This window comes from Triturus cristatus, chromosome 1_2 (assembly GCF_964204655.1).
Source record: "Triturus cristatus chromosome 1_2, aTriCri1.1, whole genome shotgun sequence".
Taxonomy (NCBI): Eukaryota; Metazoa; Chordata; class Amphibia; order Caudata; family Salamandridae; genus Triturus; species Triturus cristatus.
In genome coordinates this window covers 194,614,411-194,620,541 of record NC_140580.1, presented here as the reverse complement: position 1 = coordinate 194,620,541, position 6,131 = coordinate 194,614,411, and positions in this window count along the sequence as shown.

Below are 6,131 nucleotides of genomic sequence, written 5' to 3'. Positions count from 1 at the left end.
TTTAACATCTAGATTTACCGTTGACAAGGGAGTCAGACAGGGGTGTGTTCTGGCCCCCACCCTGTTCTGCCTCTATGTCAACGGAGTATTCACACATCTGACCGAGGCCACAAATAGTGATGCCCCCAAGCTTGCTGGATCTCGGGCTCCTGCGATTATGTTCGCAGATGACACCCTTCTACTCTCGAAGTCCCCGATGGGCATCCAACGGGTGTTGGATGGTTTTGAGACATTCTGCTTCGAGCGGGGCTTAGAAATAAATACTCTCAAAACGAAATACATGATTTTTAACCCACCACCAACGACACGCCCTGACCCGAGCATAGGGAGAGCTAGCCTAGAAAGGGTTCAGACCTTTGAGTACCTGGGGCTCACTTTAAATGAAAAAAGGACATGGGTCCCACACCAAATCAAAGCCCAACTGAAACTAGCCCAAGCAGCAGGGGGGATTATAAGACTTTTAAATAAATCATGCGCCAAACCAATTGCCCCACCCCTTGAAATATACAAACTACAGGCAAGGGGGGGAGTAATCTATGGTGGCGAACTCTGGGGCTTTTATTGCCGTCCGGAGATCACAGTCATAGAAAATAAATTTTTAAGGCAACTGCTGATCCTTCCCACCAGTACACCCTGATTGCCACTGAGACTTGATCTGGGCCTCAGATCTATAGATGAGGAATTGGGCCTTAAACCACTAACATTTTGGCGGAGGATTTGGACTACTTCAGAGCTTGAGGGCTATAGAAAAGAACTCATGGAAGTTTTAGGGCTACCTAATGCAGGGAAACATTGTTGGCTGAGGTACGTGAGAGAGGAATTGGGGAGAATAGGCCTTCCACAGTTGTGGACTGACCCGGCGACAGCGTGCACCAGTGTCTCACGAAAGCACCTGGCTAACTTGTATTATGAAACCAAATTAACTGCCCTAATACAGAAATTCCAATCCCTCACTTTAACACAAACATTTTTAATGTTCAAAGATTTGTATTACTTTGAGGATGTTCTAAATGACATCAGACCACATTCTACAAGGAAATTGTATGTGCAGTGGAGATACGGCACCCTACCTATAAGAGCCTTCACGAGTAAATGGTCTCCGCTCTCTCCAAAAAATTGTCCTGGTTGTGATGCCGAACAGGAAGATGAACTCCATATACTATTTTTCTGTCCTGCTTACAAAAAGTTTAGGAGGTGCTGGATTGTTCCAGTTTGCAAAAATTTGGGGTTCACGCACTGTATGCACGCTTATCGAATTTTTAAAACAGATTTAACTATTGTAATAGTTTTTGCTGTGTCATCATTTCTCGCAGCTCTGTGGAGGAAAAGAAGGACCTGTGATAACCTTGTTTGAAATTACATCCTCCTACTAAAATGTTACAGTTGCTATGAGGAGGTTTCCGCATGGAGATACACTGCATTGACTATTATTATTGGTATGTTTCATGGGTGTTGCTACTTTCTTGCTGTCGTAATAATTGGCACATTTATATTTGCACTATCCTCTATCTATTGTAAAATGTTGTATGGTCTCGTTTATCTCTACTAATTTTATTGTCTTTTTTTTATATAGTCAATTGTATTGATACTTTTATGACTGAATGTCGAAATAAAGATTAATGAGATGAGATGAGAATGTCTAACTCAGAGTCTATCAAGAGGGCTGAGCTGCTGATCTGATGATTCTACTTGAATGTAGTCATTAGTCAGTCTCACAACCAGAACCTCTTGAAGAGTCTGAAGAATTATAGTGATGTCTGTTGCGCTGTTGAGCAGAGTCCTTGCCACGGCTTGTTCTGAACAAGAGTTCTGAGTATTTGAGGGATATTTTGTGGAAATTATTGCCACTGTCTTCTGATTAAACACTGCTTTTTGGTGTAAAAGTTTCTCTTCCTTTGTTATGATGACATCAGAAGAGGTATGTGAGTCCGTTTTCAGTTTCACAAACTTTATTCTGCAGTCGCCTTGTTGCCCACTCTCTGACCACTTGACTGTAGAGTCCTTAAAAGGAACGGGAAGGGCACATATCATCATACTTATCCCTTTCAGGCTGTTTAATTGAATCAAGGATACAAAAATTATAAAGTTTTGGGGGAAAACTCGATTGTAGGGATGGGTCAGTGTTTTTGTTTTATCCCAGCTCTTTTAGAAGATTCTGGTCTTTGCTTGGTAATTTCGGCCACAGATTTCCATGTAAGTTGTGTTTTTTTAGGCCTTGTTCTCAAACTGTTACAACCTATAGATGTATAGGTTTCAGAAGTTATTCTATTTGCTAGTGGAACTGTAGCAATCCATTGCTGTATCGCCAAAGAAGCCACCTCCCCTTCAATGTTACTTAAAATGATAGAGGACACTGTGGCAAAATTTCCAATGAGTTTCATTCCAAAACCCAGGGCAGGGGCTGTTCCATGTCCAGCCTGAATTTGTTCAAGAACTTCACGTAAAACATAAATGGAGGGAGTACTGTGGGTGATGGTTTAGATTGCTGCAAAAACAATACCCAACATACTACATTTCTCCACTGGGGCAACCATACCAAGTGGAAGACACATAGTGACAATTCTTCATTGATCATGGGGTCCCTTATGGTGACACAATGCCACAAGCAGATTGGTGGTTTTCGTGCAATCCAAAAAGGAGTTCATCCAGTTTAGTAGGGACTTTAACCATAATGGCATCATTAGTAATCTGACTTATTGCAGGCATAGCTAACTGAGCATGTCTAGCTCGAGGAGCCCTTGCTGGGGCAGCAGTGATTGTACTCAGAACTTACTGTATGAGACGTCATTATAAACTGGCCAAATGGTTTAAAAAAGCAATCGTGTCACACTGGGATCATTGCTGTGCATTAGGATAATGCATATAGCTTGCTAAGATTGCTAGGTTGCCCCATCGTTAATGAAAGGGCCCAGTCTGACATTTTGTACTGTGTGTGGGAGCGTGCCTTGAAATGAATTATGGTGTTCCTGCTAAGTTAGAGGAATGTCTAAATATTCATATGGTCTATATGCAGAGGGAACTGCTGCCTCGGTGTATGTGTGAAATGTGAGTGTATTGACATCGACTGCAGAAAAATCAACCCAGAAATAAAAAGACTTCCCATCTGTATGCTTTGTGTGCCTCAACCATGAATGTTACTTCTCCACTGTCATTGGCTATCCCATGCATAGTTAAATGTGCAGTTATGGCCTGTCTACAGTCAAGAGAAATAATTACAGCTTTCACAGTATATAATGAAATGAATTTAAAGAAAGGAAAACACTATAGGGAATTATTCTTTTGAACTTGACTAACCTACAGACATAAATCGGTGCTTCCAATTAAGCTGAAAGAGGATAAACCCTTATCGCCACATACGTCTCCATATAGTGATAATAAAGGAGCTTTGTGCACACACAAGTAAGCTACTCAGGAGACCCATCAAATAGTACCAGACCTAGAACACTGTTGGCACCTTGCTATTCGTTTCCATAAAATCTAGTAGGATTGCATATATAGAACAGCAAAACTTCATAATACAGATGATGTGTCTTCTTATGTAAGCAGTAATTGTTTGTACATTTGGCTAGCTCACAGTACTACATCTAAGCTCTTAAAGCTACAGAAATATTGGTGTTGTTAGTAACCTAGAACATGACTCTTAGATTCCCAAGGAATTCATGGAAACAGTTACTTGAGTTAAGTATAACTAGTAAATTACTGTGTTCTTTTAGTTTAAAATGTTACATTTTTTTTACATGTTCACCTAATCATAACATCACTCTACCCTTTGGTTTTTTCAGTGCATATGAGGTTTTAAAAAAAATGTAAAGTAATATAGTATTAACATACCTAACTATAACATCACATAACATTTATCAAGAGACGTTGATGCTATGTAAATTCGTGCTTCTCTGTATGCATGGCATACGTTCAATATTATTACTTGTTTTCTTTTGCTCAATGTTCTGATATATATCCACTTCTTATAGCATAGCAAAATATCTAGAAAGAAATTCAAATCAGGCATGTGCTCTCAGTGTAATGTAGCAAAGAAATTGCCTTTAAAAAATGTTAATTGTTTACCCCAACTTTCTTTCTGTAAAAGAACAAAAATCCAGATATTCTGATAACGCTACTGAGTTACTGGAACCAAGCTATAACTGGCTGATCAACACAAAGCTAGGGTGAAATCGGTCCAAGGTTGCTTGGGTTCCAATTCATATATGACCTGGCCTGGCAGTTTGGGCTGGACTGTTGATTTGAATCAGGGTCAAGAATCATTTGTATATGGCTGGGTTGAAACTGAGGGGGCATAGTGTGCAAAATAACGAGGGATTAAAATGTGGCCTCAGTGACTGAGATTGATTTAAGCATTCTATCCATCAATTTTTTATATACTTAAGTAGGTATGCCCAGACATGGGCTCCGTGCACATTGTGTCAATAGAAACAAGCTATACCTGGCTGATGAGCCCTAAAAGGGTGAGTTGCCTGGACGGAAAGCTCCGGGTGGACTGTTCCAATTGGAACAGGGTGAAGACTGATTTGTCCATAGCTGGGTCTAAACTGATTTTGCATGGTGTACAAAATAACAATATTGTGGGATGCAGCCATGAGTGAGTACCAGTGGCTGAGATTATGGTGAAATATTTTTTAAACTAGTCCTGTTGGTTCTTGGGATGTAGTACTTTCTACTCTAAAGTCTTGTAAAAAAATTCTAACTTACATTTCTGTCATGTTTGGTGGGTGATTATGCTCTCGAACATTCACCATTACACCATTCCTAGTTGTAGCCTTCCCATTAGAACCATTTTTCCAATTATTATTTTCTATGCTTGTGCTAACTTGACTGTAAGTATATCTCATGTTAGAAAGTAACTGTTTTCCTTTTCCAGATGTGATATTAAGGACTCTTTCTGCCATCCTATCTGCAGATTTTAGAGTTGATTATGTATTAAATGTTTGTAATAATCGTATTTTAAAGCAACATTAGCATTTACATATACATTACAGTGTTTTACATTTAATACTGACAGAGTATGATATTGCTTTATTTTCTACAAATATTTGTTGAGTTCTTCATTTTCGGGGGGCTAGAAAGTATGGGACAGGTGTATGATTTTTGCCTGTTTAAAACGATGGTTTGTATGTTTTGAAATAAATGTGTCTAGCTTTATGTTTTTTTTTGTTTGTAATTTTTACAGCATTTTGGGTTGTTTTATACTAAGTTACATACTTTGCAATGTTTGTGGAGTTTGGAAAGCTGAACTTATTACTTTCATTCTGTAAATTTTGGGTTTGCTTTATTGTTGCTTCCTATATTAGGGAAATATACAATAATATTCTCTATATCACCTAATTTTTAGAGTTCAATATATTTTTTGTAGTTAGATTCTTTATTTCTTCTATGTGCAATCTGGCAGAATCTCCCTTTAACTTTTGTACCACTAATTAAAGCATATTTGTGTGTCCATTTTAAAGTGGTAATTTATTTTGTGAAGTGTTTGTATTGGTTAGTGTGTTTTAAGTTTAATTTTAATTGTATTGTTTTTTTTGTTTGATGTTTTAAATTTTCTAATCAGTTTAGTCCTTATTTGGTGTGATAATGTTATATATCCATTTATTTTTTAAAGTGTATTTATTTCTGTTTATTTAAATAAGTGTAATGTTTAAACAATATATGTATCTTTATAGGTTTTGTATTAGTTGGTTTAATAATATTTTACATATTAATGTTGTTTTAATCATATGTATATTTTTATTAAATAGTACTTTAATATGTTATAAAATAGTTATAAACAATAAAAAAATTATACTTTGAATGAATAATGTTTACTATTTTAAAAATGTTGTTGATAGTTAATGGGTTTCAAAATTAGTCATGTATTATATTTAAATATATTTATATTTTGTCAACCTCATGTGGCTGTGGAAACAGATGTTGCGGCACCCATCCCCTTGCAGGTTGCTTTGTTTCAGGTGCACAGGCGTCCTAGAGACGATATAGACACAGTGGAGACAATGCGTTGGGCATGGCATGAATGAGAAAGAGAGTTGGCAGTCCTATTATCTACGCACAGTCCATACCCTTGGCACATAACCCTATGTTGTTCACCACAGGTGAGGGCATCAGCAAAGATATGGCACAAA